The 20,033-nt window shown below is 43.0% G+C and overlaps 1 long non-coding RNA gene across 1 annotated transcript; it reads left to right on the forward strand.

The window, feature by feature from the left end:
* Window positions 1-1,432: 1,432 nt before the first annotated feature.
* LOC118354929 (uncharacterized) lies at window positions 1,433-4,866 on the forward strand. Its single transcript, XR_004816381.2, has 3 exons — window positions 1,433-2,566; window positions 2,765-2,910; window positions 4,763-4,866. It is a non-coding gene; the product is annotated as an uncharacterized LOC118354929 (long non-coding RNA).
* Window positions 4,867-20,033: the final 15,167 nt, after the last annotated feature.

A 20,033-nucleotide genomic window follows, 5' to 3' on the forward strand; every position in this document is an offset into this window, starting at 1 on the left:
TCAAGGTAAAAAAAGAAAAAAGTCTGAGAAACCATCACAGTCAAGGTGAGCCTGAGATGACACAACAACTAAATATAACGTGGTGTCCTGGATGGGACTCTGGCACAGAAAAAGGGCATTAGGTAAAAACTCAAAAGGAAGTCTGAACAAAGTGTGGACTTCAGTGAATTGTGACAAATGTGCCCCATTCACGTCAGATGGTAACAGCAGAAAAAACCAGGTGTGGGAGATGTAAAGGGTCTGTATTCTTTTCCCCATTCTTCTGTAAATCTGTAGTAAAAAGTTTATTTTAAAAATTGGACAAAAGGTTTGAATGAACATTTCAACAAAAACATACAAATGGCCAATAAGCACATGAAAAGATGCTCCACACTAGGAAAATGTAAGTGAAGACCATAATTAGATGCCACTTGACACCCACCAGAATGGCTAAAATCAAAATGAAATGACAAGTGTTGGCAAGGATGCAGAGACACTGTAATCCTTCTACGTCGCTGATGGGAATTTAAAGTGGTAGCACCCACGTGGGAAGAATAAGTTTGGCACAAGAACCTTAAAATGTTACTCTACTTGCCATAATATCCAGTAATCCCACTCTTAGATCCCTAGCAGAGACAGAAAAACATATGTCCACACGATGACTCGAATGTGAATGTTCAACATATTATTCATACTAGTCAAAAAGCAGAAATAACCCAAATGTGCCATCAACTAATAATGGATAAATTAGTTGGCCTAAATAATAAAAATGTGGTCTCTTCATACAGTGGAATATCATTCAGAAGTAAAAAGGAGCAAAGCTCTGATACATGTCACACACAAATGAACCTTGAGAACATGACGCTGGTGGAAGAAGCTAGATACAAGTGACTATATGTTCTATATTTCCACCATATGCAATGTCCAGAAAAGACAAAGCAACAGAGATGGATTAATGGTTGCCTAAGTCTAGGGATGACAGCAAGGACCGGATGGCAAATAGTCACAATCAAAATTTTGGAGTTAGGAGCAATATTCTAGAATTGCACTGGGATGATGGTTGCACAACTATGTAGTAAACTAAAAATCATTTAGTTGTGCATTTGGAGTGGGTGAACTTTTATGGTTGGTGAGGCATAGATGAGGCGAGATTGGCAATTTTGTAAATCAGGTGACAGGCAGACAGGATTCACTCTACTATTCCTTTTACTTTTGTTTATATTTGGAATTTTTTTTTTGTAATCCAAAGTTTAAAAAGCAATGAAATATGAATTGCTCCGCCACGGTTCCCCTAAACACGTGCCCATAAAATCCCAAAGCACGCTGGGTGAGCATTATTCGCATCCCTCCCCCTCTCGCTGTTAGATGGGCCGCTTCCTAGGAGTGCAGGATGGTTTCCTATTATTTATGGGAGGGTTTGGGGGGAGGGGGCGTTGGAACATTTTATCCAGAGATCGGCAAATAATCGTTAGTTGAAGACATTGATTCAAATAAAATGAAGAGGGAGGAAAGAAACCCGGGAGCACGGGAAACACCATTTTGCCAACGCTAACTCCAGCTTCTCCAAAGGAAGGGTGTGAAGCGCGGGCGCTGCGGGACGGCCCTACCCCCGCGCTCCGGGCTGCGGGGCGTCCCCCGGCCGCGACCTCGCTGCCCCGACCTCGCTGCCCCGCGGCTGCCCCGACGGGCGTCGGAGGACACGAAAAGCACTTTACAGGAAAGTAACGCGGAACCAACGGGGTCCTTTCGGAGTGGGGACTGCGCGGAGCCTCCGGGGCCTCTCCCATCCCATTAGTGCAGAAAATGCGTTCTTTGGTACATTTCCTGGTTTTGTTTGTTTGTTTGTTTTGTTGTTGTTGTTGTTGTTGTTGTTTTTTAGTGTGCTTCTGTTGCCAGCGGACAGTCCCGTAAGGCTGCGGCGGGCTGGCGGCGCCCGAGGAGCCTGCAGACCCGCGGCCGGAGAGGAGCCCCTGCCCTGAGCCCGCGCGCCGGCCTCGCGGGGGGCAGGAGGGAGCGCGGGGAGGGCGGCGCCAGGTCTCCAGGCCTTACTGCACCCAGTCCGCCCGACGGTCCTGCGGAAGGGGCGCGGCTGTGCTGCCAGCAGCGGACCCGGGACCCCAGCACCCCGGACCCCTGATCCTCCCGGGAGCAGGGCAGGCCCGGCTGTCGCGCGCCACCTAGCGTTGGCCGCGCGCGGTGCCGGTCCCCTCCGCAATCGGAGCACCTGAGCCCCTGGTGGCACCAACCATCCCCCTCCCCGGCCCCCCGCGGACAAAGCAAAGCAGGGGGACCCCTGGATTTGGGAGCCAGGCCTGGTGTCACGAAACCCCGGGAGCCCGCAGGGAGGGCGCCGGGCGGGGAGGGGGACAGGGCCCTGCCCCTCCTCGAAGCATCCCTTCCTTCTTGTGTCACAGCAGCCGGAGTAGCCCTGCGCACATGTGAGGGCGCTTCCAGCTCTGGAAGTCCAGTGCAAGAGCACAGGTGCCCCGGAGCCCCTAGACCACCGGTGGAAACCCACAGACATACCCGCAGTCCCTGACCCTTGGTGGGTCACTGGGACTCACAGGAAACCCCCCCTAAAGGAGAAGTATGTGGGCCCCACCCCAGGCCAAATACACTGGGCAGGGAGGGGTCTGGGTATCAGTGTTTCCCAGTTTGCTAGATGTTCCCAAGGTAAGACTAAGGGTTGAGAGCACAGCCTCCCACCGGGGTGAGCCCGCTCACACCCCTGCACCCCCCTCCTCTGCTTCTTGAGCCCACCCTCATTTACTGCCTTTCTCCCAAGTTCACCGCTTTGAGTTCATCTACCCTGGAGAGTACAGGCTTGCATGCAACTCTGCTGGTGTCGCACCCTGTGCTCTCCTGCCACCCCGGATGCTGGCAGGGCAGGAGTGAGGGCAGACACACCCAGGGGCAGAATCAGGACTACAGGTGAGGGGCAGACATGGTCACCATGCAGGAGCAGGGAGGGGGCCCCCAGCCGAGCTGGGGACCACAGGATCTGGCCACAGGGAGGCAAAGAGGTGATGGGAGGTGCTATGGCAGGGACACCGAGACTCACACACACACACACACACACACACACACGTGCCCACATAGTGTGCTATCACCTGCAAACATGAAGTCAGAGATAAAATTATCAACCCTTTCAAGCTGTCAGCAGCCAAGCCTCGAACCAAGTGTGGTTCACCAGCAGATGGACCACAGGCCGCTGAAGCCCGTCCTGCCGGGACCCTGGCTAACTACGTGCATTCCGGGGCCCTCCCCAGGCCCCGGGGAATCAGTCTCCAGCAAAGACATTCAGGAATCTCTGTCTTTAGAGAATTCACCCAAGGGAAGCTTTTTAAATCAGGGAGTTGGGAACCACTGCCCTCTGGGTTTCAAAACCTGGCTGATAATGAGATTTGGGAGCCTCTCCCGACAGACTCACACTGGAAATTCCTAAGTTCTGTTCCTCTCCTGCCTCCAGTCACCTCATAGAATTCTGCTTATTTTTGGAACCACACTCCCCTTGGGTTCAGCTCATCCTCCAGCTGTGTGGACAGAAACAAACTTCACTTTCCTCATCTGTGAAATGGGGCAGTTGTGCGGATTCGATGAGTTTGTTACACAGAGCGCTCAGAAGAGCATCTGCTATAGAATAAAGACAAAATACCTGCTCTTGTTATTATCATCAGTGGCTCTCCGCCCTGGGCTGCATAGGAGAAAAACCTTTGTCTGCTTTTAGCTAATTTGTTTTTAAATACCAGTGCCTGAGTCTCCCTTCAGAACAAGTCGGTGAGAAGCCACAGGTGACTGTGATGCAGGAGACCCAGCCCTGCCTTGGGATTTGCTTGGGTCCTTCAGTTACAGGTCCACGGTATCTGCAGGTCTTTTTGATCATTTTTTTTTAACTTTCTATTTTAAGATAATTACCCTATCATTTTAACAGCTGTGTGTTGGTCCATGGCCCAGACATGGCCTGATCTAGTTCTTCCCATGTTAATGGTGTCAGGCTATGCTGCTCCCAACAGCCCTGTGAAGTAAGACTGTCTCCCCTTGGAGGCGTGGCGGCAGCGCTGCCAAGTTCAGAGACTTTTAAGTGTATCATCCTACCTCAAGCAGCTGGAAAATGATAAAATAGCTCACTGGTCTTTCTGGTTGATTGTTCTGAGCTGTGTCTCAGTTAGTCAAGGATAAAGCCCGGTTCCTGGATATTTTTGTCCAAGATGAGTCAAATCTGGGTTCATCCCCTGTTAACCGCCTGAATTATGTCCCCACTCTGCCCCTGCCACACCCCTCCTCTCTGTCCCCCAACTCCTCATTCATATGTTGAAGCCCTAACCCTCAGAACCTCAGAATGTGACTGCATTTAGTGAAAGAATCTTAGATGTTAATTCAGGGGGGCCTGGCTGGCACAGTCATAGATGTTGGGTTTGTGAGTTCAAGCCCCATGTTGGGCATGGAGCCTACTTTTAAAAAAGTGAGAGAGACGTCAATTCAAAATGAGGCTGTTCGGTGGGTCCTAAATCCAATCTTACTGGAGTCCTTACAAGATAAGAAGAGCAAGAGACACAGGGATGCATGTGCCCAGAGGAGAGGGGAAGTGGAGGCAGAGGGAGAAGTTGCCTTTGTAAGCCAAAGGGAGAGACCCCGGGAGGAATCCAACCCACCAGCACCATGATCTCGGACTTCTAGCTTCCAGAGCTGTGAGAAATACATTTCTGTTGTATAGGGAACATGATCTGCTGTAATTTGTTGCAACAGCCCCAGCCAACTAATAGCTCCCCCACTCCATCTCTAGCCCCAGAGCTCAAGAGGGAAAAGGAACCAGAAGCCTGGCATGCGTGTTTCTTCCCATCCAATCTGCTGCCCTTCCAGACTGCTCAGCATAGCGCCTGGAACATGGTAAGCACACAGCTCTTTTTTTTTTTTTTTAAGATTTTATTTATTAATTCATGAGAGACGCAGAGAGAGAGGCAGAGACATAGGCAGAGGGAGAAGCAGGCTCCCTGCGGGGACCCCAATGTGGGACTCAATCCCAGGACTCCAGCATTACGCCCTGAGCCAAAGGCAGAGGCTCAACCACTGAGCTACCCAGGTGCCCCAGCACAGAGCTGTTCTTAATATGCACCAGACACCTGGACACATCCAGGAGTATACCCCTCCTGCGTCTGAGTGGTATCCCCACTTTCCAGATGAGGAAACTGAGTCTTAGAAAGGGTATGTAACTTTTCTGGGGTCATACAGCTTTTAAACAGAGAGCCAGGATGAAGCAGTCACACCCAGGTAGTTTGATTCCAGATCCCATGCCGTTTCTAATGTATTTAGCCAAGTTTACTGAGGTATAAATTACATTTATTTAGTCAAGTTTATTGATGTGTAAATTATATATATACACATGTATATATAAAATTATATTATTATAATCGTATATATAATTATAATTAAAATGCATAGGTTTAAGTCTACAGTCAGATGAATTTTGACAGATGCACACATCCACATAACCACTCTCACAATCAAAATATAGAACATTGCATCCTTCCAGAAAGTTCCCTCATTCTCCTTTATAGTCAGTTCCCCGAACATAACCACAATGCTCCAGGCAACTACTGACCTGATTTCTGTTGCTTGTGCCAGAACTTTGTATAACTACAACCATGCCGAGTGTACTGTTTTCTTTTGATCAGCACATGTCACGGAGACCCAACCATGTTCCTTGTCCAACAGCTCTTCTTTCCTTGTCATTGCAGTATTGAATTCTGTAGAATAGCTATATCACAGTGTGTGTATCCATTCCTCAATAGATGGACACTTGGGCTGTTTCTACTTTTTAGCTATTATGAATACTGCTCTGAACATGTGTGTACAAATCTTTTTGTGGATTGTTTTCATATCGCTTATGTAAATACCTAGTAGTGGAATTGCAGGTCACAGGTAGGTGAATATTTCATATTTTAAGAAATGATCAGACTGTTTCTAAAGTTTTTGTACCACTTTACACTCCTACTGGGAGTGTTGAAGGGTTCTGGGGACCCCACCACTTCCTCAACACTTGGCATTGGACTTTAAAAAACAATCTGAGTCGTTGCAGTGGGTGTGGTAAGGTACTTGTGGTTTTAATTGGCATGTCCCTAGCATTAATGATTAGTACTCTTAAGCATCTTATAAAAAGAAGAAATTTAAAATGTGTATTATCCACTCACATATCTTCTTTTGAGGGGTCATTCAAGTCTTTTGTCCATTTTTAGAGCATTTTTTAAAAGTTGAGATATACTTGGGTACCTGGGTGGCTCATTAGGTTGGATGGCCAGCTCTTGGTTTCAGCTCAGGTCATGGTCTTGGGGTCCTGGGATCAGGCCCAGGGTCAGGCTCCATGCTCAGCCTGGGGATTCTCTCTCTCTCAAATAAATAGGTAAATCTTTAAAAAAAAAAGTTGAGATATACTTCACATAACAAAATTCACTATTTTAAGTGTGCCCTTCAGTGGCTTTCAGTGTGTTCACTATGTTGTACAAGCATCACCACTAAATTTCAAAGCATTTCCATCACTCTGAAAATGGCCCATGGACCTGTTAAGGTTTGCTCAGTTTCTAAGCAGATGGTTTATTCTTTATTATTGGGAAAGCAAAGAAGTTTGGGAGAGTTTGTTTGTTTGTTTGTTTTTAAGTAGCTCACTGCAGGGCGTGAACTCACAACTCTGAGATCATGATCTGGGCTGAGATCAATAGTCGGATGCTCAACCAACTGAGCCACTCAGACACACCAGGAGAGTAAAGAGATTTTTAAGTGTTCTGGACACTATTCCTCTGTCAGATATGAGTACTGGGAATATTTCTTGCAGTTTATGGGTGGCCTGTTCATTGGCTTTTTTTTTTCAGCTTTACTGAAGAATGATTAACATATAAAATTGTATGGTGGAGTATATATCACAGTGGTCTGATATATGTACGTATACATTGTGAAAGGGCTCCCTGCATCTAGCAAATTAAGCATTTTCATTTTCTTGGTTGTATCTTTGAAGAGCAAAAGATGAAATTTTTTATTAAGTCCATTTTACCTTTTTTTTTTCTTTTACTTTAAGTCCTAAGAAATCTTTGCGTCCTAAGGAATTTTTGTTAACCCCAAGATTTTCTCTTAGCCTTTTTAGTTTAGCTTTTATTTTCAGGTCTGAGATCCATTTTGAATTAATTTTTTGTTTAAAGTTCATTCTTTCTATACTGATATCCAGTTGATCCAGCACCATTTATTGAAAAGACTGTTTCCTGGGGCTCCTGGGTGGCTTAGTCAGTTGAACGTCCAGCTCTTGATTTCAGCTCAGGTCATGATCTCAGAGTCATGAGATAGAGCCCCATGTTGGGCTCTATGCTGGGCATGGAGTCTGCTTAAGATTCTCTCTCCTTCAGCCCTTCCCCTTCCTCTCTCTTCCTCTCTAGAAAAAAAGACGAAGGAAGGAAGGAAGGAAGGAAGGAAGGAAGGAAGGAAGGAAGGAAGGCAGGCAGGCTTCCCCATTGAATTGCCTTGGCACATTCTTGTCAAAAAAATCAGTTTACTGACATTGTACTAATGCCGGTTTCCTGATTTTGATATTATGTAAGATGTCAGCTTTGGGAGAAACTGGGTAAAGGGCATCGGGGACCTTTCTGTTATTAATTTTGTGATTTTATTTCTTTCCAGTCTGAATTCATTCTATTTCTTTTTCATGCCTTATTGTGGTGGCTAGGACCATCAGTACAATGTTGACTAGAAGTATGAAAGTGAACGTCCTTGTCCTGCTCCCAGTTTTAGGAGGAAAGGATTCCGTGTTTCACCACTAAGTTTGATGTTCATTGTAGGTTTTTGTAGATGCCCTTTGTCATTTTGAGGAAGTTTTATCTTTTTCTTAGTTTGCAGAGAGTCTTTCTCATGAATGGATGATGAATTTTGCCAAGTGCTTTTTCTAGGCATTTATTAAAATGAATTTTTCTCAATTATTCTGTTGTGGGGCATTGCACTGGTTGATTTTCATAGATTTTATTTATTTATTCATGAGAGACACGCAGCGAGAGGCAGAGACATAGGCAGAGGGAGAAGCAGGCTCCCTGCAGGGATCCTGATGCAGGACTAGATCCTAGGACCCTGGGATCACAACCTGAGCCAAAGGCACATGCTCAACCACTGAGCCACCCAGGTGCCTAACTAACTTTGTTAGTTGAACTAACTTTATATTCTTGAGATAAACCCCATATGGTCATGATCCTTTAAATATATTACTAGATTTTGTTTGCTATCATTCTGTTGAGGATTTTTGTGTCTGTGTTCATGAGATATATTGGTCTGTAGGGTTTTTAATATATATATATGTATATACATATATAATATCTTTATTACAGAGCCCTACTTCCTCCATAAATAAAATATGGGGACTGGGGAAGTCCTCCCCATAGAGATTATTTCCAAGCCTGAGATTCTCCCCAGGTGGGGCCCCGTTCCCAGGTATGCTCTGAGTAATAACCTGCCAGTGTTGATGAGATGAGATAAAATAAATGGGCTAAGAGCTCCACCTGGTCTCTTAGCATGCAGCTTTGATGGGAAAAGCTGGGACCAAGATCTGAGCTTCTACTATCCAGGTCCAAGAAGTCAATTTTATCAGATGCCCAAGGATGATAATTTCCTAGGGAACTGTGTCATAGGTACCCAGAGAGGTAAAACAGTTAGGTCAGAATGTCATTTTATTGATTTATAATCGAAGTAGACCTTTTCTGAAATCTGAAAATTCATACTTTTTATTCAAGGAACACTCTGCCCTCCCTGTCTTGACCTCGGTTTTAGTTTCTAAATACTCAAGAAAGCAAATTAGCCACGTGGAGGTTTCTTGGCCTCCTGCCCAAAGGAGTGCAGGGGGCAGGGTAATGCTGATTGGTCTGTCCCAGCTGAGGTGGGGCATGCAATCATCCTTGTCCCTGGCCGATGATCTGGTGCCAGGCAGAGGGTCCCTTTCCCATTGTTTGTACTGAATAAACAACAGCTAATGCTTAGCCTTGGCGGGGGGTGGGCAGTCTTTTTTCCTAGACTCAGTCCAGGCCACCACCTTCTCTTACGGACTTTGTCATGTTACCGTTCATTCAATAGCTGCTGTTTTTACAGGTTTCATTTTGTCACCCTGATGGAGACTTAAAACGCCCTGATTCTGAAATGCAAAACAAATACTCTGTGGCTTTTCCAACATCATTGTGAAATAGGACACCCACATGGGAAAGTGCACACAACAATCATAGTGGTCAATCATAAAGCAAACACTCGTACAACCGCTACCCAAGTCAAAACACAGAACACTGCCAGCAACTCAGAACCCACTGTACTCCCCTTCCCATCACACATCTTCTCCATTCCCGTCCTAATTTTTATTTAATCACTTCCTTGAGCTTACCTATTATTTCCCACCTAAACATGCATTCCTAAATCCTATGGCTGTGTGTATATGTGTGTGTGCGTGTGTGCATTTGTGCACATCTGGCTTCTTCTTGACAGTCATTCACATTGTTACATATTGTTAATTCATCGTCTCTCCATCCTCTGAATATTCCATGAGTTATTTATCCATTCTACTGTTGGTAGACTTCAGAATTGTTTATTTTTTGCAATCAGTTTGTCAAGTTCTATTTTTAAAAAACCTTTGAGTTTTTGAGTAGGACTGTTTTGAACCTACAGATCAGTTTGAGAGATGATGTACTTACATTATTGGATCTTCTTGTCCATGAATGTATCATGTCTCTCCATTTATTGAGGTCTTTTCAAATTTCTTGTAGTAATTTTTGAGTTTTTTAAAGTAGTTTTCCATGTAGAGCTCTTTGCATATCCTTCTCTAGTTTTTTTTTTTTCCCTTTAGATATTGGTTGTTTGTTTTCTTTAAGGAGTGATAGATAGTATCTCTTAAATTTATTTTTCTGTTTGCTACTGGAACAGTCCTGATTTTTCCATATTGACTCTACATCCAGTAACTGTGCTAAAATCCTTTATTATTTCTAATATTTGTCAGAGTCTTTTGGGTGATTGATATAGAATCCTTATCAGAGAATAATGGCTGTCTTACTTTTTTTTTCCCTTCCCAGCCCTTATACCTCGTCTATATTTTTTTGCTTACTACACTTGCTACAGCCTCCAATACAATGTGAATAAAAATGATAGTAGTGAGCTTTTTATGCCAAATGCTTTCTGTTTGCAAGCATGATGCTTGCTATGGGCTTTTTTTATTCATGTCCTTTACTGGATTCAGAAACTTTCACTCTTTCCTTTGAGTTTTTATTGTATTGGGATTCTATGTTTTAGCAAACATTTCTTCTTCAAGACCTGAGATGATTATGAATGATTATGAATGTTCCCTTCTAATCTATTAAAGTAGTAAATTCCATTAATTCATTTCCTAGTGTTAAATCAATGCACATTCCTAGGGGTAAGTCCAATTTGATCATGACGTATTATCCTTTTTAAAAAAATATTTATTTATTCATTTGAGAAAGAGTACAAGAGAGGTCACAGGGGGAGGAGCAGAGGGAGATAGAGAATCTCAAACAGACTCTGCGCCAAGTGGACCCCAACTCAGGGCATGATCTCAACCCTGAGATCATGACCTGAGCCAAAACCAAGTCTGCCACTCAACCGACTGCACCACCCAGGCACCCATGATGTATTATCCTTTTATATAATCCCTAATTTGGTTAGCTTTATTTTTTTTTTAGGACTTTTGTACCTATATTCATGAATGAAATTGGCCTGTGCCTTCTTTCTAGTGCTGTTCTTGTTGAGTGTTAGTAGAAAGTTACCCTAGTCTCCCAAAATTAGTTGATGTACCTTTTTCTACTTTCTGACAGAGGTAGGTAAACAAGAATTTTTTCTTTCTTCAGTGTTTGGTAGGATTCCCCAGTGAAGCCATCTTGAATTTTCATTATCAGCTGTTTAATTTATTTAATTTATTTAACAATTTAATTTATTTAATAATTATAGGACTAAGATTTTTGATGTTTTTGTGTCAGTTATCTTGGATTTTTCTGTGAATCTACGCAGCTTACCTAAATTTTCTGGTTTATTGGCATGAAGTTGTTCACAATATCCTCTTATTTGTGTGAATTCTTTTTCATTTCTTTTTTTTTTTTTTTTTGTAAAGATTTATTTATTCATGAGAGACACACAGAGAGAGGCAGAGACATATGCAGAGGGAGAAGCAGGCTCCATGCAGGGAGCCCAATGTGGGACTCGATCCCGGAACTCCAGGATCACACCCTGAGCCAAGGCAGGCGTTAAACCACTGAGCCACCCAGGGATCCCCTCTTTCTCATTTCTTATATACTTGCCATTTCTGCCTTCCCTTTTCTGATTGATCATTCTCATTGTGGGTTTATCAATTTTATTAGTTTTTTCAATTTGGACTTTGCTTGTTCTCTCTGTTGTGTATTTTCTTTTACATTTGTTTATACTTTTAAATTATTTCCTTCCATCTACTTTTGTTAGGTTTATTTTCTGTCCTTTTCCTAACCTCTTAAAATGAATGCTCAGCTCATATTTCAGCTTTTTTTCTTCCTGAAAATATGCAATCAAGACTATAAATTTCCCTCCAAAGACTGCTTTAGCTTTACTCCACAAATGTCATTGTGTCATTTTTTCCCCATTATATGTAATTTAGTTCCAAATAATTTCTAATTTCCATTTTTATTTCCTCTGGGACTATACATCATTTAGAAGAGTATTTAAAAAAAAACATTTATTTTCCAGTTTTGATTTCTTTATGGAAACACATATTTCAACAGTTTTCTTTTTCTTTTTCTTTTTTTTTTAAGATTTCATTTATTTATTCTTGAGAGACAGAGACAGAGGCAGAGACACAGGCAGAGGGAGGAGCAGACTCCATGCAGGGAGCCTGACATGGGACTTGATCCTGGGACTCCAGGATCACGCCCTGGGCCGAAAGCTGGCACTAAACCGCTGAGCCACCAGGGCTGCCCTAGAAGAGTATTTTGGAACATATTATTCAGAAATTTTCAGATATAGGGGATTTTTTGTTATTGATTCTTAACCTATTTACAGTGTGGTTAAAGAACATTATTTGTTTCATATCCATTCTTTGAAATTTGTTAGAACTTGCATTTTGGCCCAACATAGAGCCAAAATTTTTAGTAGATTTTATCTTCTTGAAAATAATATATTCTGCAGTTGTTGGGTATACTCTTCTATGTATGTTTATAAAGTCAAGTTTATTTATTACATTGTTTCAAATCTTCTACAGTTATTTCTTTTCTGCTTATCCCATTAATTAATGGGAAAAGTATGTCATAATATCCTATTGTGAATATGAACTGGTCTATCTTTCCATATAATTCTGTCTGCATTTGCTCTATATATCATGTTATTAAGTTCATAAAAAATTTAGGATAATCTCTTATTATTCTAGAGTGACTCTAAATATGCTTTTTACCTATTTTTTCTAAAGATGTTATTTATTTATTTATTTATTTATTTATTTATTTATTTATTTATTTATTTGACAGAGAGAGCACAAGCAGGGGGAGCAGTAGGCATAGGGAGAGGGAGAAGCAGACTCCCCACTGAACAGGAAACCAGACGCAGGGCTAGATCCCAGGACCCTGAGGCAAACGCATAACTGACTGAACCACACAGGTATCCCTGCTTTTTACCTTAAAGTATATTTATTTGATATTAAAATTGCTACACCAGCTAGCCTACTAGTGTTTCAATAGTATGTAACTTTTTGCTAATTTCCTTTCCATTTTTCTTTATCCTGATGTTTTAGATGTACCTCTTGTACTAAGTATGTATATAGGATTTTGTTTCTATCTCCTGTGATAATCTTCTAGCTGGAGTGGTTGACCTCTTATCATTAATGTAATTATTGACCTTCCCATTATCATCTTACTGTGGATGGACTTTCTTCTCATCTCACCCATTCTTTGTTCCTTTACCTTGGTTTCGTTTGGCTGAGGTTTTTTTTTTTTTAATATTTCCTTTTGTTCCTCTGTTAGTTTACAGTGATTCAGGTTTTTACCATATTTTTTAGTGATATTCTAGAAATTATGATACCCAGCCTTGACTTATCACTATCAAATAGGAATCATTACCTTTACTCCTCAACTAGAGAAGTTAAGGAATTTAGAACATTTATATATCTGTCATATTAGATACTTTTTCTTTCTAGATCATAAGCCATAAAGACATTATTTTATAAAGTCAAGACTCAATTGGATTTACCCTCACATTTGACATTCCATTTTTACTTCTATCTCCAACCTCCCTTCTGGGGCAATTTTTTTTTTCCTGTTTGAAGTGTAGATGAGAATTCCCTTTGATGAAGGATTTTTTTTTTTTTAAACCAGGTAGAAGTCTAGGTAGCAAGTTTGCTATTTTTGTTTTGTTTAGTTTCTTTACAACATATTGAGGATATCATTCTACTATGTTTGGCTTCTAGTTTTGCTGCTGAAAAATTAGCAACACTTGCACTTTTGAAAGTCATCTTGTTTTTCTTTGGCTACTTTTAAAATTCTGTTTTGGAGTTTCCATACTAGGTATGGATTTCTCCTTATTTATCCTGCTTGAGATTTATTTGGCCCCTTGAATTTGTAGATTGCTGTGTTTTTCATCAATTTTGGAAAATCCTCAGCTTATTCATTCAAATACTGCTTCTGCCTCATACTTACTCTCCTTCTTTCCTACAACTCCAATTAAACATATGTTAGGTATTCCTTCCATATAATTTATATCTTAGTTTACTATATTTTCTGTTCTTTTGTTTCTTCTTACTTCACTCTAGATTGTTTTCTTCTGAGTATTAACTCAAGGTTAGCCATAAAAACATAAATTAAGTATGTACTGAGAGAAGCTACTGATCATACACACACACACACACACACACACACACACACATCCCTTCACTCAAGCGGGAAGCAAATCAGTGTGAGGGAGAGATGGAGTAACAGGCAGGCACACATGACTTTACCAGCATTAGTTCAGTCTTCTCCTTTGGCCACTGCTGACTCTCAACTGGTGCATCCGTGACCTCTGCTAGCAATACTTCCTTCCTCAAAACATGACTTAGAGTCCCCTCATGGCCAGTGTTTTGTGACCTGCAAAACACCCAGTTCAGAGTTCTCCAGGGAGGTGCAGGGAGATTGTTGCTGAGTGCACAGTGGCATTAGAGTGGGCCACTGTTTTATGCTAAAATTTCTACTAGGAGGTTAGAGATTATATTAATGAGGAGTATTAACATAGTTTTTTTCCTTTACCTCTTCAAGGCTTTCTTTAAAATGTAAACCACCACTTTTTTACACTAATTTTTCTTCACATATAAGCATATTTTCCTTTATTAAAAAGTATTTTTGGGATGCCTGAGTACCTTAGTCAGTAGCATCTGACTCTTGATCTCAGCTCAGGTCTTTTTTTTTTGTTAAGATTTTATTTATTTATTCATGATAGAGAGAGAGAGAGAGAGAGAGAGAGAGAGAGGCAGAGACACAGGCAGAGGGAGAAGCAGGCTCCATGCCGGGAGCCCGATGTGGGATTCAATCCCAGGACTCCAGGATCACACCCTGGACCAAAGGCAGGCGCCAAACCACTGAGCCACCCAGGGATCCCCTCAGCTCAGGTCTTGATTCAGGGTCAGGGGTTCAAGCCCTGCACAGGGATCCACACTGGGTGTGGAGCCTACTTTAAAAAAAAAAAAAAAGTTTTCTTAAGAGAACTATGTTCAAAACAAGTTTTACATGAACATAGGTCATTTTTTAAAGAATAAGGTGTTTATAGTGTAACAAGGTGAAATGAAAACACTGTCAAATAATTTCACTTTTGCAAGCAAATGAAAACATCCTTCACAAATTCTTATACTAATCATATACAGCATTCAGAACTTTCATTTTACTAATTCTCTCTTTAGCTGTGTCTAATTTTCTGGTAAACTCTTCTATTGAGTTTTAAATTCTGATCATGATACAGTATTTTAGTTCTAAAATTCCTATTGGATTCTTTTGCAGAACTTTTCACAACTATGCAAAATATAATTTCTGCTTCCCTGCCAAAATTTTCAAGCTTGGTTTTTACCTTCTTGAATATAGCAAGCAGATTTATTTTTATAGTTTGTTTGACCCTAGTGTCTGGAAGCCCTGTGGAGCTTTTTCTGTGGTTCCTGTTATTTACGATCAAGCTGCACCATGGGCCTGATTATCTCAGTGCCGGATTTTGTATTTGAATAATTATTTGTAGGATACTCTGAGGCCTGGGATGATAGTATCTCACTCTAGAAAGGATTTTTTTTCTTTTGCCAGGTCCTTGTAAACATTAGCAATCTGGGACCTCCTTAACCCTAGATCAGGGCTGGGTATTATCTGGGATACCTGGTGATATGCATTTGGTCATGCAGCAGCTGCATTACTTCTGGGTCACCCTTCCTCCTAATGTGCTGCTCTTTGAAATCAGAGCCAAAACCAAGGGATGGTTTCTCAGGGCTTCCACAAGTGGTAGGCCCTGGATCCTGGCTTTGTCCCTATAGCCCCACAAAGTTGGAACACATGCAGCTCAGCCTCTTAGCTGTCTCTTCAGATCAGCACATAGCCCCTGAGTGAGAGCAACCCTGATGCCAAGCTCACCTCTTGAGCTTTCTGCCCCACCTAGATGTTAGCCCAGTGATTCTCATGACTGTGCTCACTCTTCGCTGCTTTCTATATTTTTTCCAGTATTTTTAGTCATTGCCATTGGGCAAGTTGGTACGAGTTACCTAAACTACCACTATTGGAAGTAGAAGTATCCACCATACTCTTCTTTTAAAAAAAGCAAATATTTATTGTGTGCCTACTATGTATAAGTTACTATTTTAGAGATATCAAGTATTAAAAGATAAATAAACAAGATATTTATGTCCTAAAGGAGCTTAGAATGTCCTAAAAGAGCTTAGAACCTCCTAGGGAAGATACCTTGTGTTCAGTTTATCCACTAGCCAGAGACCAGGATGTCCAGTGATGCTGTAACGAAAACTCAGGGAACACAAGAATGTAGAGCCCTCCTGGAGCATGCAGCCCACTTGATAGAGCCTTGCAAAACAAGCCCACACTCTTTCACATTGCTAAAGATCATTGTAGCTATGTGTTGGTTCTTGTTAGTTCTGAATCTTCCGGGTGCCATTTTCTTTATTGATCCTCACTGTGTGGTTGCCTCAGGGTAGAGTCTGTGTCCCTTACCTTATGCACTTGTTAAAATCAGAATGTTCTTTATTGCTGGCCCTTTCTGGCTTATGTCAGTCATTTCACATACCCAGTGATGGCTTGAGGGATTACTGGAGATGCCCCTGGCCTGCTAAGAGACTCCCTGTCCCATCAGGATCATTTTCCTTTCATTGTCTTTATTGAGATATCATTCATACCATACAGTTTACTCACATTTATAGGGTATAGCTCAGTGCCTTTTAATGTATTCCCAGAGTTGTGATCATCACCACCATCAATGCTACAACAGTTTCCATCACCCCAAAAGGAAATCGTAACGCCTTTATCATAGTTTCCCTAACCCTCCACCCCCAGCCTCCTGCAACGCTCATCTTTCTATCTTCATTGACTTGCCTGTTCAGAACATTGCAGAGAAATGGAATCATACAACATGTGGTCCTGTGTCTGGCTTCTTTTGCTGAGCACAATGTTTTCAAGGTGCTTTGCACTATAGCCGGTGTGAGTGCTTCATTCTTGTTTTATGGTTGAGTAATATTCCATTTATGGAGGGACTGCATTGTGTATATCCATGCAGATGTCCCTGGACATTTCAATTTTTCCACTTTGGGCTATTATGAATAGTGTGTCTATGAACATTTGTGTTCAAGATTGTGTGTGCGTGCAAAATTTTCTTTCTCTTGGGTAGATACTTAGGAGTAGAATTGCTGGGTCATATGGTAACTCTATCTTTAATCCTTTGAAGAAATACTAGATTGTTTTCCAAAGTGGCTGCTCCATTTTCTATTTCCACCAGCACTGAGCTAGGGCTCCCACATCTCCACATCCATGTCAACAGTTGCTATTACCAGTGTTTTTGACTATGGCCATCCTAGTGGGTTTGAAGTAGTCTTTCATGTGGCTTTGATTTGCACTTCCCTGACCATGAATAATGCCATCAATCTTGACCTGCCTGGAACAGGGATATTATCTTTGGTTTTTATGTCTGTTTCTGCTTTAAGCTTCCCTGCATCACCCTCATCCATGCAGATAGAGGCAAACCCACTGAGTTTGTTCTGCAGAAGAAAGATGTTTCCAAACCTTTATCAGCAAGACTGGCAAATGCCTAATTCCATCTTTGTTAGAATTTTCCCTCCCCGAGAGGATTCTCAAGGTGTCCTGGAACACTGAGAGTCTCTCATCTCATCTCATCTCATCTCTTCCCTCTCTCTCCCCATTAAACAGGTGCATCTTACCCAATTTATGTGCAGTTTAAAAAATCTTCCTGCCAGAGAGATACGGGATCATTCAAGATTAGCAGAGACCTTGGAAGTCCTCCATTGACGTATCCCTGCTCGGCTTCTGTGAGCAGGGCTTCCTGCAGCCAGCACAGCCTTCCCCACACCATAACAGGTTTTTCCAGTTCTGTGGTGCTTCCTCTCCGCACTCTCCCAGTCCCAGGCATGAATGCAGGGGGGTCTGGCTGGAGCAGACTTCCTCGGAGCTGATTGGCTGCATGTGGACTTGGTGGCTCTGCCCAGGGCTATGCCTGGCAGTGGCACTGGCCCATCACTGATAGGTAGGGATGGCTCTGCTGCTGTCCATTCAGGGAGGGAACGAGAGCAATGCATTCCTCACCCAACAGAATTGCATTCAGTTCCCACAGGATCCATCCTGGGAAACCTCTGGCCAAAACCTTCTCAGTTTATGCCACCAAGTGACAGAAGACTCGTCATCTCTTGCTCACCCATCACCCATTACCCTTATAGTATAGTGTCAAGGAAAGGATGGAATATCACAGCTTTTTTTTCTTTTTAATTAATTAATTTATTTATTCAGAGAGAGCGAGAGAGAGGCAGAGACACAGGCAGAGGGAAAAGCAGGCTCCATGCAGGAAGCCCTACACGGGACTCGATCCCAGGTCTCCAGGATCACACCCCGGGCTGCAGGCAGCGCTAAACCGCTGCGCCACTGGGGCTGCCCTATCACAGCTTTTTTATTAGCCTGTGACCTTTAATTAAGCCCCTTTTTACCACTTTTTGTTTGTTTTACAGCCTTCCAACCAGTCAAGAAAGATTACATATTTCTAGAGGTGGGGGAAACGAATCTTGGCTGAATAGTCAAGTAGGATGGAGACAGAAATAAAATATCGGGTTGTTTCTTTGGTCCATGGCAATGCCAACAGTGTTTCTTGCCCATGTGTTTTGAGATGGGCACACAAAGGTGAGTCAAGGGAGGAGATGCCTGTGCTGAAAAGGTCCCACCAGCACAGCAGTGTGCATCTTGGGCAACCTTCCTTCTACTCAGTTTAGACTTCAAGGGTGTGGCCCTTGGGGGTTGCTACTTTGGCCTCATTCTCTGGCAGGATCTAGTGTCCTTTGCAGCCAGTCCATATGGGTTTTCTTTGCTACAATGGTCCCTGCATCCTTATAGAAGCCACATTTTCCTGACCATAAGAGTAGTACCCCCTACCTAAAGACGTAGCCAAGGAAGGGGTAAGGGCATCCACAGAGAGTGGGCAATTTTCATCCACTGTTCATTTTCTCATCCACGCAGCAAATATTTAATGAAATTTTGATAGACATCTGTTCTAGTTCTGAGCGTCTGGGCTGAATTTAGTGGGAAACTCTCATCCCTTTGGAATTACAAATTGAAACACGCACCAGTGGTTAGGCCCCGAGGAGGATGAGTGTTTGGGGGGGAACCATGGGACCTATACCAATCTTGGGGTCAGGAAAACCTCCATGTGCATGGAACAGCTGAGCTGAACTTGGAAAAGTGAGGACGGGTTTTATTTGTTTGCTGTTTAATTTTAAAGTCTATATTCTCTTTATTTTTTAATTTAAAAAATATTTATTTAAATTCAATTTAGTTAACATATGCTATACTATTATTAGTTTTAGAGATAGAATTTAGTGATTCATTGATTGCATATACTCAGTGCTGATCACATCAAGTACCTTCCTTCATGCCCATCACCCAATTATTCCTTTCCCCACCCACCTGGACGAGGGTTTTGGGGAGAGCGAAGACTAGACGCCAAAGCCCTGGGGAGCACAGTGTCTTCCAGGGACTGATGAGAGTCTGGGTGTCCCAACAAGGAGAAGGCATGTAGCTGGTCAGGAGACAAGGCCAGACCTGCTGAGGCTGACTTCAGCTGGCCCGTAGTAGGGCAGCTGCTCAAGACATTAAGATCTCAATACTTATCTGGCCTCCCTGCCACCCAATTCCCCCACTCCAGGGACTCCTGAACCTCCCTGGAATCCAGCAAGTGAGTATACCTGGCCAAGGGGAAGCCTCTGGAACAGCAGGATCCCTTCTGGCTGGTCCTGCCTATGTTTTGCCTGCTCCTGCTCCCTTGGATACAAGTTTGGCTGACCCCAAGTGTCCTGCACTCCTTGGATTGGTCCCAAATCTCTCCGGCAGTGGCAGTGACATCGTGCCTGTTAGCTGAAGCTGCTGCTCTCACCTGGGCTCCTCACCCAGAAGTGGGACCCCATAGGATGCTCTGTGTTCAGCTGCACAAAATGCACAAGAGTGCCCCAAATCCAATCAGTTTCGCTCACCCACTTTCCCTGGGCACCTGTTAGGTCATAGCTCTTTTCCTGACACCTTCAATCTCTCCATCCTTGGGTATTCCCAACTCCTCTGCTTCTCCTGGGCTGAGCTCTCCCTCCTGGACCACATGCTTTCTGGATGAGGGATGGGAGACAGGGCTAGGTCTCAGCCTGGCACTGGGTCCTGGGCTTCCCCAGCTGGCCCACCTGTTCCTGCCAGCCAGGAGGACATGCTGGATACAACCTGGCCCACTGACATCTCTGCACACATCTGCCCACCAGGAGACACAGCCAGGGTGTACCTGAATTGTCACCCAGCTCTCCAGACCCGGCTGCCATT

This window comes from Canis lupus, chromosome 6, assembly GCF_003254725.2.
Source record: "Canis lupus dingo isolate Sandy chromosome 6, ASM325472v2, whole genome shotgun sequence".
NCBI lineage: Eukaryota > Metazoa > Chordata > Mammalia > Carnivora > Canidae > Canis > Canis lupus.